Consider the following 18,995-nt stretch of genomic DNA (forward strand, 5'->3'; position numbering starts at 1 on the left):
GAATTTTTTGTATTTTTAGTAGAGACGGCGTTTCACCGTGTTAGCCAGGATGGTCTCGATCTCCTGACCTCATGATCTGCCCACCTTGGCCTCCCAAAGTGCTGGGAGTATTTTTTGCATATAATAAATCTAATGCAATATGGCTTATTTCATAATTTTGAAAATTATTTCAAAATTATATCCACCTTGCCCTCCCACTAATCGCTCAAACACTTTTCAGAATAACATATAAATGCTCTACATTTAACACATTACATTCCTGGTTATAATCCAGTTACAACCTCTGTATTCTGATAACAGAAATGACTTTCTAAACTGTTTAAAAAGTTATTTTTTATATTAGTTCATTTTCATGCTGCTGATAAAGACATATCTGAAACTGGAAACAAAAAGAGGTTTAATTGAACTTACAGTTCCACATGGCTGGGGAGGCCTCAGAATCATGGCGGGAAGTGGAAGACACTTCTTACATGGCAACAGCAAGAGAAAAATGAGGGAGAAGCAAAAAAAGAAACCCCTGATAAACCCATCAGATCTCGTGAGACTTATTCATTATCACGAGAATACTATGGGAAAGACTGGCCCCATGATTCAGTTATCTCCCACTGGGTCCCTGCCACAGCATGTGAGAATTCTGGGAGATATAATTCAAGTTGGGATTTGGGTGTGGACACACCCAAACCATATCATTCTGCCCCTGGACCTCCAAATCTCATGTCCTCACATTTCAAAACCAATCATGCCTTCCCAACAGTCACCCAAAGTCTTAACTCATTTCAGCATTAACCCAAAAGTCCATAGTCCAAAGTCTCATCTGAGACAAAGCAAGTCCCTTCCGCCTATAAGCCTGTAAAGTCAACATCAAGCTAGTTAATTCTTAGACACAATGTGGGTACAGGTATTGGATAAATACAGCTGTTCCAAATGGGAGAAATTGGCCAAAACAAAGGGGTTACAGGGCCCATGCAAGTCCGAAATCCAGCGGGGTAGTCAAATTTTTTTTAATTTTATTTTTATTTTTTGAGACGGAGTCTCGCTCTGTCACCCAGGCTGGAGTGCAGTGGCACGATCTCGGCTCACTGCAACCTTTGCCTCCTGGGTTGAAGCCATTCTCCTGACTCAGCCTCCCGAGTAGCTGGGACTACAGGTGCCTGCCACCATGCCTGGCTAATTTTTTTTTGTATTTTTAGTAGAAACAGGGTTTCACCATGGTAGTCAGGATGGACTCGATCTCCTGACCTCGTGATCTGCCCGCCTCGGCCTCCCAAAGTGCTGGAGGGCAGTCAAATTTTAAAGCTCCAAAATGACCTCCTTTGACTCCAGGTCTGACATCCAGGTCACGCTGATGCAAGAGGTGGGTTCCCATTATCTTGGGCAGCTCCACCCCTGTAGCTTTGCAGGGTACAGCCTCCCTCCTGGCTACTTTCACGGGCTAGCATTGAGTGTCTGTGGCTTTTCCAGGCGCATAGTGCAAGCTGTCAGTGGATCTACCATTCTGAATCTGGAAGATGATGGCCCTCTTCTCACAGCTCCACTAGGCAGTGCCCCAGCAGGGAGTCTGTGTGGGGGCTCCAACCCCACATTTCCCTTCTGCATTGCCCAAGCAGAGGTTTTCCATGAGGGCCCTACCCCTGCAGCAAACTTTTGCCTGAGTATCCAGGCATTTCCACACATCTTCTGAAATCTAGGAGGAGGTTTCCAAACCTCAATTCTTGACTTCTGTGCACCCACAGGTTCAACACCACGTGGAAACTGCCAAGGCCTGGGGCTTCCACCTTCTGAAGCCACAGCCTGAGCTCTACCTTGGCCCTTTCAGCCACAGCTGGAATGGCTGGGACATAGGGCACCAAGATCCTAGGCTGCATACAGCACGGGGATCCTGGGACTGGCGCACAAAACCACTTTTTCCTGCTGGGCCTCTGGGCCTGTGATGGGATGGGCTACCATGAAGGTCTCTGACATGGCCTGGAGACATTTTCCCTATCATTCTAGACTTCATTGCATCCCTAGTACCTAACACAGGACCCAGTAGAAACAGGAACTCAGTAACTTTTTGTGGTTAAACTGTGTATCTAATGGTCTTGGGGATTAACATTAGGCTCCTTGCTCCTTATGCAGCTGGCTTGAATTCCTCCTTAAAAAATGGGTTTTTCCTTTCTACTGCATCGTAAGGCTGCAAATTTTCTGAACTTTTATGCTCTATTTCCCTTTTAAAACAGAATGCTTTTAACAGCACCCAAGTCACCTTTTGAAAACTTTGCTGCTTAGACATTTCTTCTGCCAGGTACCCTAAATCATCTCTCTCAAGTTCAAAGTTCCACAAATCTCCAGGGCCACCAGTCTCTTTGATAAAATATAACAAGAGTCACCTTTGCTCCAGTTCCCAACAAGTTCCTCATTCCATCTGAGACCACCTCAGCCTGGACCTTATTGTTCATATCACTATCAGCATTTTTGTCAAAGCCATTCAACAAGTCTTTAGGAGGTTCCAAACTTTCCCACATTTTCCTGTCTTCTGAACCCTCCAAACTGTTCCAATCTCTGCCTGTTATCCAGTTCCAAAGTCACTTCCACATTTTCGGGTATCTTTTCAGCAATGCCCCCCACTCTACTGGTACCAATTTATTATATTTGTCCATTTTCATGCTGCTGATAAAAACATACCCGAAACTGGGAAGAAAAAGGAGTTTAATTGGACTTACAGTTCCACGTGGCTGGGGAGGCCTCAGAATCATAGTGGGAGGCAGAAGGCGCTTCTTACATGGCGGCAGTAAGAGAAAATGAGGAGGAAGCAAAAGCAGAAACCCCTGATAAATCCATCAGATCTCATGAGACTTATTCACTATCACAAGAATAGCACGGGAAAGACCAGCCGCCATGATTCAATTATCTCCCCCTGGGTCCCTCCCATAACACGTGGGAATCTGGGGAGATAAAATTCAAGTTGAGATTTGGGTGGGGACATAGCCAAACCATATCATTCCTGTTAACAGAATCCAGAGATCTTGCTGGAAGGATTAAGGCTGCATTTCTAGAAACTCTCAAGAGAGAACAGACAACCATCTATCTGGGTGGTTTTTCATTTTTCTAAATGAAAAAAAGGTACACAAAGCAGGTAACCCTGAGATAAAGTTGAGACAAATAATTAATGATTCTATCCACTCTTTTCTCTCAAACATGCCAATAACAAGTTAAAAAAAAAGTTGGAAATGAAATTGAGTCAGACATGTAATTGCAAACCATGTGTCCTCCTCAAAGACTGAAAAGAGATCTATCTTTAGAGCCAGAAAGATGCAGATTTGAGTCCAGGCTCTGCTCCTTGACCAGTTACCCTTGTGGGCTAAATGCTTTCTCTTTGTGCTTTAATTTCTTTCTTTGTTGTTAGGGTGCTAATACTAATATCACAGTGTGTTCTGGGGATAATTGAGATAATATAAGTAAAGATAGGTCAACGTCAAGTGTTAAATTTATTAATCTGGATTTCTCCTATGATCAGGTTTCAGGTGGTATCATGATCAACAGGGGTCCCAACCATAATGTGGTCTTTCTTTGACTTCTTCCCCACAAGACCTAAGCACCTGACCCTCAAAAAGTGTAAAATCTTGAGGCACCTCAGGGAAGCACCATTTCCCCACTCGTGGTTTGAATGAGGAAGAATTTTCCCTACGCATCCTACTATCCTCTCTCTGTCCCTTTACTAACATCGCCCCAGGGCAAGTGGAGGGATGGATTCACTTAATTGGCAAACTGCACATGCTCAGCTGGCTCAGCCTGACCTTGTTTTCCTCCTGTGAAGTGCCTGCTCTCAAGGAATGTGCTACCTGCTGCTTCCCCAACTTTCTGCCCTTATGAATGGAGTTGGCCTGCTCTCGCCAGTGCTACATGGGAAAGGGTGGGTAAATCCAGAATTTAGAGTTAGCAGACCCATAGGTTAACAGTCTGGTTTCCATAAGAAACAAAGTTGATTTTTGTTTTTGTTGTTGTATTGTTATTACCAACTTCTTTGAAGCCACAGAGGGAAGAGTGGTGTGACTTGTTTATTAGGACTCTATTGGAGAACTAACACTGTTAAGTTGTGCAGAGTGGCTTGGCTATGCAAAGTTAGCTGTTTTTGTTAGCAGAAATGCTTTGTGACATTAGTTCAACAAGAACTCTGTTTAAGACATAACTTACTCATCTGCAGAAAGTCTATATCTACACACCAGAAATGCATAGCCTTCTCAAGAGATTTCTCAGCTAAGAAAGAAAACCTAGTCATTGCGCGCATTTGTTCAGTTACTGTTCAGCGGCAGTCACAGAGAGAGAGAATGCTCCGAACAGAGTCCCCCGTCATCTGTGAAGTGCTTCTGAATCCCCCACAGTTGACAGTGAGCTTTAGGCCTGACAATCCCATGCCCCTGTATGTGGCTACTGTCTGAGAACATGATTATCAGGAGCTTTCTCCAGGGAACTGAAAAACTTTCTATCTACTCAGATAAGGGAGAGAAGGTTACTCTCCCTCAGATAAGGCCCAACCTCGATGTCTTCAAACTTCTCTCTGGTTTAACCTCAACTCCTGGTAAAGCAGAGGGAACAAGTTACCAAAAGAAGGAGCAAGAAGGACAGGATGGCTGGTCATCATGTACACCTTGCATGCACATCTCTGATGCAAATGCCCCAGGACCACATACTGTGCTGTATTTCTTTGCTCACATGTCTGGCCCCTCCATCAGTTTATGAGGGCTGGGGGCACACTCTAGACTTCATTGCATCCCTAGTACCTAACACAGGACCCAGTAGAAACAGGAACTCAGTAACTTTTTGTGGTTAAACTGTGTATCTAAATAATTGTTAATCAAATACCACACAGATAAACAGTTCTTTCTCCGGTTGAGAGGACTAGGCTCTTATAATCATAATGAGACAATGGACAAAAGGAATCTTTTCAGAAAACAGAACTGCTTCACGCAAAGATCAACAGTGGCTACTGGACATGATGTTTCCCAGGCCAATCTAAACAGCTCCCGTGTTTTCATTTTCTAGCATTCAGTGAAAAGTCAGCTCCTTTGGAAGCATGCCCACTCACTTAAAACAATGTTTAAAAAGTCATGGTAGACCTTTGTAAAGATCTTTGCAATACCACCCAAAGACCTCTACCTTTGTGCTTTGCTTAAAAAATAAGTTTTAAAAATATACTTCGGAGGAAAAAATAATGGGGAAGAGAGCAAGCTAATCAACTTGGGAATTTTTCTTTTTTTGTAGAGATGGGGTTCTTGCCATGTTGCCCAGGCTGGTCTTGAACTCCTGGGCTCAAGCAATGCTCCTGCCTCAGCCTCCCTAGATGCTGGGATTACAGGGATGAGTCACGGTGCCTGGCTGGGAATTTTTTTTCTAATACGAGACAAAAATGTATCATCTCACCTCCTTTAGTGCAAACTCAACTTCTGTGACTTTGTTGTCTTTGCCCAAGCTTCTGTCATGTTGCATCTACTCTCGTTGCCTTTGTCCCCTTCAATGACAGCATCCTGGCCCCAACCTGTCTCCCTCAATCATCCCACACAACACCACGACATTAATTTTCCTCGAACTTTGATCCTGCTACCCATTCCGTGTGCATCTGCTAAGGAGGCCTGATAGCAAGGTCATGGTTGACAGGACTGTAGAGCAGGAAGAACTTTTGAAAATCACTTAATTCAATAGAGCCTCTTAATTTATTAAAAACAAAAAACAAACACCTAGTGCCCAGAAAACCGAAGTAAATATGTAAAGGTTCACAGTTAGGACAGACCTGGGGCTGAAAACAAAGCCTCAACCTCCGTGCCAGTGTTCTTTCCACGAGGCAATGGATCTCTCAAATACTTCAGCAAGTCCGACACTTAATAGCCCTTCAAAACTGCCCCCCTCCCTTTTCGTGCCAGGCGTGGTAGCTGACACCTAGAATTTCAGCACTTTGGGAAGCCAAGGCAGGAGTATCACTTGAAGCCAGGAATTAGAGACCAGCCTGGGCAACAAAGCAACACCTGCCCCCTCCCCCAGCCATCTCTACAAAATAAAACACAACAAAACAAAACAAAATTAGCCTGGCACGGTGGCACACACCTATGGTCCCAGCTATCTGGGAGGCTGAGGCAGGAGGAGGATCACATGAGCCTAGGAGTTCGAGGCCGCAATGAACTATAATCATGTCACTGCATTACAGCCAGGGCACAGAGTGAGACCCTGTCTCTTAAAAGAAAAAAAGAAAACTACCCCAACTTAACTGTCTTTTTAGATACATAGAGAGATGTAGATATAGATATTATTCATACTCCTGGTGGTTTTTTAAGCCTTTTAAAGTCATATAGCTCCTTTGTTGCTCCAAATGAAATGCTATGCAGGACCTCAATTTTATAAAAATAAATAAAAATTATTTATCTCTTCTGCAGCTGAGGCAGGGTGTCTGCTCCTCTCAAAAGCCACTGAAACACCTCTGAGAACTTTCAGGTTTCACTCGATCAGTCGGACAACTCATCAGACCCCTAATGCTGACTGCACTTGTCAGTGGCTAAATCCCTGCCCCTGCCCTTTCTTTTGCCTTCCGCCTGCCATAATCTTCCAGCCTCCAGGCGACTCCTCCCTACCATGCTGTTAGGAAGTGACTCTTGTCTCTCCTTTGCTCCAAAGCTCTGAATCTGTAGCCCTTCCTTTGTACCTAAACAGTCTGATTTGTTGGTTATTCCCACAGTTCACCCCCAACTTCTGGCCCATCTACAATCAGGGCCCACACACCCATCTGTTAGCCCTGTGGGCCCATCAAAGCAGGCTTCAAACACAAGCTGCCACCTCTGGTGGAGGTTCAGCCCACCCCTTCCCCTTCTCTTCTCTCCTGACCCTTCCCTAATTTGGCTTTGTTTCTGCCATCCCTACTGCACTCATTTAGAACCCTTGCTTCTCAGCAAATATTTATGGGTTTGACTTGCTATTCTTGAGTTCTATACTCTTCCCCCAGCACCACCTCCCCCTGGCCTTTTATTTTTTGTTTGTTTTTTTCTCTTTCACTTTTCCCCTCTTGAGCTCTGGGGCCTCTGGTAGAAGGTGGTGGCTGCTGAAGGAAAAAATACAACCCCCTCTCACCCTGAACCATCTGTCCACTGACCAACTAGTAAGTTCCCCTGGGTTTCCTGCGGACACTCGGAAATGGCAGAAAGACCAAGATCACTTGCACTTAGGGTGCAAGTTTAAAATGCAGACTCTAGCTTCCCACCCCTCACCAGTGGATGTGTGGACTCTGCTGCTCCCCAGGGTTTAAGAACTCCCTGAGCTAGGGAGTCTGACACGCCCGGCCTGGCATATCCAGTGGTCTGTGGGCCAAGAGTCATTTCCTGAGGCGAATAGGCAGGATAGAAAAGTGGTCATCTGAAGAGCTGCATTTCCAGCAGTAAGAATGGCAGAAAAAGTCCTTGGGGGAAAGGAGAATTAACCTGAATCATTATTGGGAATATACAATGTGGCCCTTCTCCTACTGGTCTACACCACCTGTGGAGAGGCTGGTTCAATGAACTACCCCTGTGTTTTGTGGTTCTTGGTCACTGTGTTGTATAGACTGGTGGCTAAGTAAATAGATCTGAGATCAGACTGCCTGAGTTTGACTCCCAAATCTGCCATTTCTAGAGTGTGGGCTCTGGAGTTTACTATATCACATTGCTCAACATTAGCTTCCTCTTCTTCCATTTCTGTAAAATGGAGATAAAATAGCCATCTCATAGGGCTGCCATGAGAGTTAAGTGACATTATCCAAATAAAGCATCCGATATAGCAGCAAGCACAAGGTAAGTTTGTAATATGCATTAGCTTTCATTCTTATCACTAACATCATGCTTTCTTGAACTTACTTATATACATATGTCTCCCTCCTTCTGGATAGGGAACTCCTGAAAAGCAGATCCCACAGGCTTCTACGTTCCCTCTCTCCTGAAACACTCTTAGTGGGTTATACCTCGCAGAATTGTGGTGATCAACTAAGACAGTAGGTGAAGAGAGGTTAGCAGCGGGTCTGGCACACTGTAGGCACACAGTAATTGGCAATGACTCTTGAAAAGAGTGACCAACCTTGACCACATCCTGGGTGTGAGGGACAGCAGGAGCCATCCCTCCTGAGGAGGGGCACCTGAGGCAGGGCACCTCCCTCCAGCCACCAAGCAGACAGATGGGCCTTTCACGAGGGCAGGAACATGTTTAGGAGGCTTCTTGAGGGACACTGGGAGAAGCTGGCCAAAAAGCTTATGTTGATTGGACATTAACACCTATTATTTTATGAAAGGAATTCAAGCACTCTCACAGCTGTGCCAGAAAGACTCATCCCCAGTCCAAGGGTGCTTTTTAAATACCAAATATCTTAATCCTGATGTTTTTATGTAACCACAATGTGTAGACTTGCCAAAAATGTTAAAAATAGAAGAAACCAAAAATCAAAGAGAAAAATCTTCTCATAGTTTCTAATCCAACTTGCATGGAAATAGTTATCTTGCAAAAGAGTGAAGGGTATACATTTTTTCATTCATTTAGGGGAGTTGTTTTGGTTTTTCTTGTTTTATTCTTTGGGTAGTTTATTTGTTTTTCCCACAGTACTTTTTTTTAATGACAAGTAAGGGTGACACCACTTTTCTTAAAAACAATAAAAGCTACAGGGAAAAAAATAAAAAGCCTTTAAAAGTCTCCAAAGGCCTCAGGAACTTTTGCCCAGAGAAGTGAACTTCTCAAGCAAAGCCATGGAAAACAACGTCTGCCGCAGGCGCGGGGCTGAGCCAAACCCCTGCGGCGAGGGCTTGCTTTATTTTTGGTCCAAGCTCACAGTCCAGGAAGCCACATCCACTGACTTATTTTTCATTTAAGATTCTACATTCATCAATACGTCTTGTTAGGTAAGCCTCCAGTGGATTTCCTCTCTTTGGTCTAAGAAATCTGAAGAGGAAAAACAGAAACACACAGTCACCATTCCTTGGAAAATAGTATCAGCCCAGCAAGAGACCAAAACAGGTGTCTGGTAAAAGCTCCCACTCTATTCTCTTTAAACTGCACTTTATTCTAAGAAAGAAAAAGAAAAAAAAAAAAAAAAAAAAAAAAAACACCCAGCTCCCTGAGTTTAAACGGTGCTTGATTTTATATAAGCACCAGATGATTCAAATTCCATTTGGAAAAAGGTGGTGGAGGAGTCTATAAAAACTCTGATAACCATTTCTTCTACCAACTTTAGTCAACAAAAAAATTGAAAGGCTTAACATAGGTGAAAACTGAAAAATACAGAGTTCCACAAAGACAAGTTAAGACTGTCATTTTAAAAAAGAACCATCTAAAGATCACTTTGGTACATCTCAAATGCACATCTTTACATTACATAACATAAATGATCAAGATACAAACCACTTGCAAACATTTATATTTTAAATCACACATAGCTATTCCGACTCAGAGATTTTAAGTGATTACACAATGAACTGGTCCTCATATGCTTTCCCTTAATCTTCCCTAACCTCGCGTGGCTTCTAGAAAAAGGCAAAAACTGACAGACAAGGGTAGTATGGCCAAGGAGCCCTGATTTATTTCAGCTTTGAAAGGCCACTACACTTGGATTCTCATTTCTGCAGGGAATGCAATCCAGAGAGCTGAGCTCGCTGTCCTGAATAAAGTACACGTTTTTCTCATCTAGCGGAGTTATCTTGTGAAATGTGAGTACAACCTGCCCAGTGTTTGAGGCAGGCAAAGCGGGAGGGTGGGGTCGTGCTGGGACACAGAGGAGTCACTCCCTGTTTGGAGAGCCACGCTCCTGGAGCACCAGGCTCACAGGAGGGCAGAGGCAGGAGGCAGGATCCTGGCCTTCAAAGTGCCCAGGAAAGAGAGGCTATCCAAGCTGGACAAGCAGAGATGGACCTGCTGCCCTGAGAGCTAGTCCCTAAACTAATCCACATCAAGGAGGGCCATGGGCCTCTGGGGCAACACAGGGACCTGCAAGGGGCAGTGTGGAAAAGAATCTAGTACCTTCTCCAACCAAGGGGTTAGCCCCTAACAGGGGATGTTGGTGATGGACCCCATCAAGACATTCCCTCAGCTTCATCAGAGGTCATGCACTCTCCCCAGTTCCATATCCACCCCACCTTGCTCACAAGCAGAAGGGGAAAGGCATCTTGGCATGCATTTGGGAAGCTGCCAAGATAGTCTAATCTTTCAACTGGGGCATCTAATCTGATAGCAGCCACACAGCAATAGACTGCATGTGTTCAAATTCTAACCTCCAATGTGATGGCATTAAAAGGTGGGAGCTTTGGAAGATAATTTGGTTATGAGGGTTCTACCCTAATGAGTGAGATTAGCCATTATAAAAGGGATCCCAGAAAGCTCTCTACCCTCAAGAGGGCCCACACCAGAACCCAATCATGCTGGTACCCTGATCTTGGATTTCCAGCTTCCAGAATTATGAGAAATAGATTTTCTGTTGTTTATAAGCTACCCAGACTAAGGTATTTTGTTATAGCAGCCTGAACTAAGACACACAGATATTTACACCATCTCATTTTTATCATAGTCTAGGTTTATGATGTATTTAATTTTATAAAGCCTTCTATGGGAAGGAGAAAAAGTAATAGTGATAATAATTTATATTTCCTCCAACCATATCTAGTAAACACAAAAGGGTCCTTTTAGGTAAAGTTTCTTTCTGACTAATAAGGAAATACATGTACACCTCATTACTGTGTGGCCTCCCAGAAGCCAGAGTTCTGAGGATTTAGAAGAAATGATTCAAATGGAGTTTCCCTAGACATCATGGGCCCAAACTGACGCCTTACACCAGAGATTACTTTTTAATTACTCTCATCAAGGCTGGCTGAATAAACCTTACCCACGTCATCACACAAGTCATTGAAGGCAATGACATTTTGTAATGGCAGAATCCAGGTCATCATACCCTAGAATAGTCGCCACGATGCAAGTGCCTGCTGGTTAGAACCTTCGTATCATTCCTGTTGCAAGACACATAGCTATTTCCTGTTCTGGGAAGTTTTGGAGGGGTGAGAGAAAGAAACTCAAGAAGGGAAGAGACATTCATGACAAAATCTGGCAAAGGCTTTTTGAGGAGCTACAGCCTCTCCCTCTCAGGCAGTAGCAAATAGTCTCATCAAAATAACTCTGAAATCTAGAATGAAGATTTTGAAAAGAAATCCAGTGTTATACATGAAATTTTAAAACATGTGTACTTTTTCCCTCAGCAAACCCACCTTTAACAATCTATCAAAACACAAATGTACTGGGCTATGGTGCTAGGCAGATTTCCAAGGTGGCTCCTAGTGATCTCTGTCTCCTGGCATCCATGCTCTTATATAATCCTCTGATTGAGTGAAGGCTGGACCCAGAGACTGACTTCTAGTGAACAGAATACAGCAAAAGGGACGGGGCACTCTTCTGAGATTAGGTTATAAAAGACTGTGACCTCTCTTGCTCACACACTCTTGCTCTCGCTTTGATGATGCCGGCTGCCATGTTGTGAGCTCTCCTCCTGAGATGCCCACAGAGCAAGGAACTGAAGGTGCCTTCCAGCTAAAAATCCAGCCAGTGAGGAGCAAAGGCCCTCAGGCCAACAGTCCACCAGGATCTGAATTCTGCCAATAACCACTGAGTAAGCTCAGAGGCAGCTCCTTCCCAGTCAAACCTTGACACAACCGCAGCCTCAGCCTTGGGAGAGATCCTGAACCGGAGAACCCAGTTACGCTGTACTCTGCCTGCTGACCCACAAAAACTGTGAGATAATAAACGTTGTTGTTTTTAAACCACTGTGTTGGAGGGGATTCTGTTATGAAGCAATAGATAAATCATACGGCTATTTAAGCCTCATTGTTTATAATCACATACAAAAGGAAACAACCAAAAGTCCATTCAGAGATAACTAGCATAATCAAGAATGGCATATCCATATAAGAAATATTGGGCAGTCCTCAAAACACAGTGAGGTCAATATATCTGTACTGATATGAAAAGAAGCTCATGAAAATGAAAAAGCAAATTGCAAAACAACATGTGACTTTTTAAACATGGCAGATATCGACATCCATTCCTGTAAACTCCAGGTAAGTTCCTCACCCACTGTTCTCATTTCAGAAAACAATTCTAGTTGTCTAGTTGCTCTGTCTAATCCATTTGAAAGTATATCATTTACTTCAAATTGCCAACACATCCCACACTCCTCACACCCTCCACCGCAACTACTCTCATCCACACCACCAGATTCTCTCTCTTTACAGCTGCCATGGACTGGGCGGGTTGCACTGCCTCCACTTCTGTTCCTCTGCAATCTATTAATATTTCCAGACAGGAGCCAGAGTGGTACTTTAAAGATATAAGTGAAATCAGGCCACTGCCCTCTTCAAGCCCTACAAAGGCTTCCCATCATGCTCAGAATAAAAACCAATGTTGCTATATTGGTTTACAAAGTCATGATCTACAGATCTGGCCCCTGGATACCTCTCCCTCCCCTACGATTTTCTCCCTCACTTATCTGCTTTATCCACAGTGGCCTCCCTGATGTTTCTATAACGTGCCAAGTCTCCTATCACTTCAAGGCTGTATTAGTTTGCTAGGCCTGCCATAACCAAGCACCCGAAACTAGGTGGCTTAAATAATAGAAATGTATTGTCTCAGTTTTGGAGACAAGAAATCTGAAATCAAGGTGTTGACAGGGCCATGCTTTCTCTGAAGGCACTAGGGAGAAATCTGTTCCATGTTTCTCTCTTTGTTTCTGATGGGTTTTTTTGGTATCTTCGGTGTTCCTTGGCTTGTAGACTCAGCACCTCAATCTCTACCTTCATCTTCGCAAGTTATCCTTCCTGTGTATAGGTCTATCTCCAAATTTTCCCTTTTTATGAGGATAGCAGCCACTCTAGATGAGAGGCTCACCCAACTCCAGTATGACCTCTTGTTAACTGATTATTTTCTGCAATAACCCTATTTCCAAATAAGGTCACACTCAAAGGTATTGCAGGTTAGGACTTCTACATATGAATTTGGGATGGAGAACATAATTCAACCCCAAAACAACTGCCTTTGCAATCACTGTCCCCTCTTCCTGAAACGCTCTTTACCCAGTGTGGCTGCCATGAGACTGTACCTCGTAGACATCCAACTTACAAGGAGTATTACTGGCTAGGAGTTACAGCTGCTGTGCTCTGAAATCCATCTCTGCATTTGTGCTAAAGCCACATTTCTCACAGGCTACTCCTAGACAGTGACTGAGCATGGCAGGCATAGTGACGCAAACCTATTCCTGTGAGATGAAAACTCACCTGAGAGGTGGCCTGGGCTCAAAGACTCCCGAACGGCCTTGCCAGGCTCTCCTGGAACAGCACAGCCCTGTAGGATGCTTCCACTCACCCTCCTCCCTCCCCTCTTCTTCACCTGGGGTCAGACCTGCATCACAATCAGAGGCATCTCCCAAGCTCCCAGCAGCTCACTCCTATTTTACCTCACAGTCAGGGCATTCAAAAGGGCTTTGTGCTTGGTTGAATACTCCTCTGTAGCCATCTTGAAATTCTTAATGTTATTTTTGAACAAGGAGCCCCACATTATCATTTTTCCCTTGACCTCACTCTTGCTCACAGGAGTTGCCTTAATAAATCTCTTGCATAGCTAATCCTGCCTTGGTGTAATGCTTCTCGGAGAACACGGACTCACACCCCAGATACTAGCATGATTCTTCCATTCTTCATGTAAGCCTGTGCTTAAAGGTCGCTCCTCAGAGAGGTTTCCTTTGCCACCCTAATAAAGCACATGACCCAAACCAGTCCCTCTCTCTCCCATTCTCCTCCTTTAATTTTCTTCATCGCTCCAACTGATTTTACTATATGTTTTACTTATTGTTTCTTTTGTCTTTCCCATGAGAATGTAAACTATACAGGGGCAAAGACATAATGTTATTTATTGTTGTGCCCCAGCACCTATAACAAAGCCAGGAACATGATAGATGGCCAATAAATGGTTTGTGAGTAAATTAATTTACATTAAAAATGTCAGTCTGAATTTACCCAGATCCTCTTTCAGTTCCAAAATACAAGCCATTGCAGCCATCACAAGAATGTACCTCATATACCTGTAAAACATAACTATTCTTCTTAATGCAGGCCAGAAATGAAGCCAGAATTCAAAGCTGAAGCAATAAGCATAACAGTAAATACCACTATCACCCAGAGAGGGGTTGAATCTGGATACAGCTGTTTAGGGGTTTAGGGTTGGGATGCCCAGTTGAGGACAGGTGACACGGCCCAAGGCTCATGAAAGGTAAGACACTGGAACTGACATAACTGCATCAAGTCAGAATTCTTGAAAATATCCATCTACATAAGAATAGGACTAGAACTACCACTGCTCCCAGTAGCTCAGGGAAGGGGGAAGTAAGTCTGAATTATGCTCCAGTATCAAGGTGAAAAAAAATTGCATCTGATTAAAAAAACTAAATAAAATACCAAACCTGTATCATGCACAAGTGTGTTGCACAAATTTACATTGTTTAGACTGTGTATGTATCTTGAGCTAATAGATCACTATAAAAATGTTCCCAGAACCAGGGAAGAAGCAGGCTCAAATTGTTCTGTAGAAATATTTTCATAACTCAGGACCTACAAGAGTCCCTCAGAATAAGCAATTCCTGCTGAACAAACCCAAAAAGAATGAAGCCAGTCAGATGGAGAAGCTACGTACACAACGTACACAACAAGCGGAAGAATTGGCACTCTAAGAACTTACAGTAAGAGAATAATCTGACAGGATCTATAAACTAATTATGCTTAAATGTATTTTTTAACATAAAAGAAGGAATAAAAACCATAAGAACCATCCTTTATGAACAAAGAAAGGGCAGTTTTGAAAAAAAGAACTAATTTGAATTCTTAAAGATGAGACAAACATGTTAAATTGCATATTAGATACAGCTGAAAAGAGAATGAGCATCATGAAAGAGGGGTCTAAAGAAGTGTTCTGAATGGAGCAGAGAAAGAAAAAAGGGGATCAAAAAATGTGAAAGAGAGGTTATAAACACAGAGAGTAAATTGGGGCAATAAAACACGTTTAATTGAAGTTCTGGAAAAGGAATAGTTTATGTGAGAGGGGCAATATTGAAATGATAAAGGCTGAGAATTTAATAGAATTAAAGCAATACATATGTTCTTGATTTGGAAAATTACAAGTCCCAAGCAGGATTAAAAAGAAATACACACACACACACACACACACACACACACACACACACACACACACACAGAGTGGTAAACGGCAGAACACCAGCGCCAAAGAAAAAGTCATACAAGCAACCAGAGAGAAAAAGATAAATTACAAACTTAATAATGGCAATTAGATTGTTGGTGGACTTTTCATCAATAATACAGAGGCATATTTGAAGTGGTAATAAAAAAACCTGTCAAACTAATATTCTATACCTAATTAAGTTACTGCTCAAAAATGGGGGTATTTGAACCTGTTTTATGCTGCTATAACTGAATAAAACAGACTAATTCACACAGAACAGAAAGTTATTTCCTCACAGGTCTGGAGGCTGGGAAGTCCAAGAGCAAGGCACCAGCAACTAGTGAGGGCTTTCTAACTGTGTTACATTGTGGCAGAAGGCATCACATGGGCAAGAGAGAGAGGAAAGGAGGCTAAACTCACCCTTTATAAGAAACCCCTTCCTTGAATAACAAACCCACTCCTACTACAATGAACCCACTCCCATGATAATGGCATTAATCCATTCGTGAGGGCAGAACCTTCAGGACCTAATCACCTCTTAAAGTTCCCACCTCTCAACACTGATGCATTGAGGATGAAGTTTCCAGCACATGAATTTTAGGAGACATATTCAAACAGAGGGTGAAATAAAAACATATTCACACCAAAAAAGAGAGACTATCCAATTCACAGACCCTCGCTGAAAGAAATATTAAAGAATAATAACTTCATTATGAAGGAAACTAAGAAAAAGATAAATAAGCAATGATGAGCAAAGAAGATAAACATGTTAGTATATTTATGAACACCACTACTCAAAAAAATTTTTTAAGATTAATAGGGAAAGGCATTATAAACAACTTGAAACTAAAACATCAGATAGCAATAATATGAAAGAGTGATTCACTTAAAGCACTCTATGGCCCTTGCATTATGTGATAGGGGAATAGCAATTTTGAATAACTTAAAACTTTTTAAAAGCTAAGCTCGTGCTTTGGGAGGCCAAGGCAGGACGTTTGCTTCAGGCCAGAAGTTTAAGGCCAGCCTGGGCAACATAGTGAGACCCAGTCTCTACAAAAAGTTTTAAAAATTAGCTGGATGTGGTGGTACGTATCTATAGTCCTAGCTACTTGAGAAGCTGAGGCAGGAGAATTGCTTGAGGCAGGAATTCAAGGTAACAGTGAGCTATGATTGCACTACTGCACTTCAGCCTGGGCAACAGAGCAAGACACTGTCTCTTTAAAAAAAAAAAGGCTAAGCATTCATATTATTCATATAATACTTTCAGGGGAAACGAGGAAGGAAATGGGAGAGAAGAAATAGAATGCATACCTTTTTTTTTCGCTTTGAGACAGAGTCTCGCTCTCTTCCCCAGGCTGGAAAATGGCGCAATCTCGGCTCGCTGCAACTGCAACCCCTGCCTCCTGCCTCAGCCTCTCAAGTAACTGGGACTACAGGCACATGCCACCATGCCCAGCTTATTCTTTCCTTCCTTCCTCCCTTCCTCCTTTTCTCTCTCTCTCTCTCTCTCTCTCTCTCTCTTTCTTTCTTTCTTTTGAGACGGAGTCTTTCTCTGTCTCCCAGGCTGGAGTGCAGTGGCGCGATCTCGGCTCTCTGCAACCTCCGCCTCCCAGGTTCACGCCATTCTCCTGCCTCAGCCTCCCGAGTAGCTGGGACTACAGGCACCCGCCACCACGCCCGGCTGATTTTTTTGCATTTTTTAGCAGAGACGGGGTTTCACAATATTAGCCAGGGTGGTGTCGATCTCCTGACCTTGTGATCCGACCGCCTCGGCCTCCCAAAGTGCTGAGATTACAGGCGTGAGCCACCGCGCCTAGGCAGAATTGTGTAACTTCTAAAGTAATAGAAGAAAGGAAAGGGGGAAAAAGAATACTCAAATGACACATATACAGACAAAATATGAAAAAAAGAAGGACTTGTAAGGATGTAAGAAAATATAAGAAAGAATTAAGAGGACAGAAAATGGGCCGGGCGCGGTGGCTCAAGCCTGTAATCCCAGCACTTTGGGAGGCCGAGACGGGCGGATCACGAGGTCAGGAGATCGAGACCATCCTGGCTAACACAGTGAAACCCCGTCTCTACTTAAAAAAAAAAAAAAAAAAAAATACAAAAAACTAGCCAGGCGAGATGGCGGGCGCCTGTAGTCCCAGCTACTTGGGAGGCTGAGGCAGGAGAATGGCGTAAACCCGGGAGGCGGAGCTTGCAGTGAGCTGAGATCTGGCCACTGCACTCCAGCCTGGGCGACAGAGCGAGACTCCATCTCAACAACAACAAAAAAAGAGGGCAGAAAATGATAAATATATAAGTAAATCAATACAAGCACTGACTCTATAAAAGAATAAAAGAAACGATGCCTCGTGGAGTTTGCAAAATTATATAGACTTAAAATACTCAAAAGACTAGCGTAAGAATTGCGGGGAGGGATAAATCAGAAGGGTGTTATTCAAAGGAAGGTAAAAATATTGATCACTTTAGAATTTAGTAAGTTAACGATGCATGCTATAATTACTAGGCTAACCTCGGAAAGAATAAAACGGACAGTATGCCTTTCAGAGTGGTGCAGAAGAAAAAACAGTGAGACAATGAACCCGATCATCTGTTAAAAGACAAAAAAGGAGAGAAGAAACACAGGAACTGTGCAACAAACAGCACAAAAGACTCCAGCAGATATGGATTAAAATATATTGGTACAGTTAATTATAACAAATGCAAATCAACTAAATGCTCCAGCTAAAAGATGATGACAAACTGAAACGCTTACCGGGGCAGAGCAGGTCACATAACTGAGTAAACAGCCAGGTATAGGAAAGCAACAACCCAAATAACCACAACTGATGTCTCCTCAGGGTCAGCGAGACAATAGAGTGTGGTGGGGCCTGGGGTAAACTGGTAAGAGTGTACCTGTGTAAGGAAGGTAGTTCTTACAGACTGTTGCCATGTGGGAATACAGTCCAATGTCACATATGTTAACTTTCAAAAACCTGGAAACTCGGAGTTTCATGGGAAATCAGAATTTTAAACATCAGCCACAAATTTTTTTTTAAAAAGCAAACACTGAAAAAAAGGAAATAAAATGCTATTAATCCAGTGGAGGGAAGATAAGAGATAAAATAAAACAAATGAACAAAAAGCACGGTAAATAAAATGCAAAATCAAAAACATAAAGGAAAAGGGGGAATAAAAAAACAACTCCTGCAAACCACTGAAACATGAATGGAAGTGAAGGCTTATGCTAAAACACCGCTGTGATCCCCACCCTGTAATTTCCGCCCTGTTCAACCTTATCATTTGGCTGAAGAGACCTAACATTAACGGATGGGAAAAACATTGAATAATCCAAACATAAATCACATGGAGCCCCACTGGCCACTCAAAACTCATAATAATGTCTGGATGTTTGTTCCATCAGTTCTGCTTACACCAAGTCTCCTCTGGGGGCTTATTGGATACCTGGGCTTATCTAGCTATTAAGAAAAACGGCAATGTTAAAAGGAATGCTCTGTGCCTAAAAGAATGAAGGGAGGAAGAAGAGAAAGAAAAAGAAAAATCCACAATATTCACCTTAAGTTACTCTTTGAGCCAGTTCCTGAAATGTCAGTTCTTCCCCATAGCCTATGAGGTAAGGTCTGAAATGTTCAGTGTGGCTTCCAAAGCTTTTCAGACCTGGCTCAGTTGCATCTCAGTCCCTGCCTCCACACATGGCCCATGCTGGTGCCCCTGCCCAGATGTCTTCATCTCCCCATCTGTACTTCCAG

The 18,995-nt window shown here is 43.0% G+C and overlaps 1 protein-coding gene across 4 annotated transcripts in view; it reads right to left on the bottom strand.

The window, feature by feature from the left end:
• Positions 1–18,995, bottom strand: part of LOC105493867 (MOB kinase activator 3B) — a 206,112-nt gene that overhangs the window by 138,654 nt on the left and 48,463 nt on the right. Inside the window, exon 1 of one of the 4 annotated variants that reach the window (XM_071077885.1) lies at positions 412–816. The exons of the other annotated variants lie outside the window; for them this stretch is intronic. The gene's annotated coding sequence lies outside the window, so the exon portion shown is untranslated. Of the gene's footprint in view, positions 1–411; positions 817–18,995 lie in introns of those variants that run through there. 4 annotated transcript variants of the gene reach the window in all.

This window comes from Macaca nemestrina, chromosome 14 (genome assembly GCF_043159975.1).
Source record: "Macaca nemestrina isolate mMacNem1 chromosome 14, mMacNem.hap1, whole genome shotgun sequence".
NCBI classification, from domain to species: domain Eukaryota; kingdom Metazoa; phylum Chordata; class Mammalia; order Primates; family Cercopithecidae; genus Macaca; species Macaca nemestrina.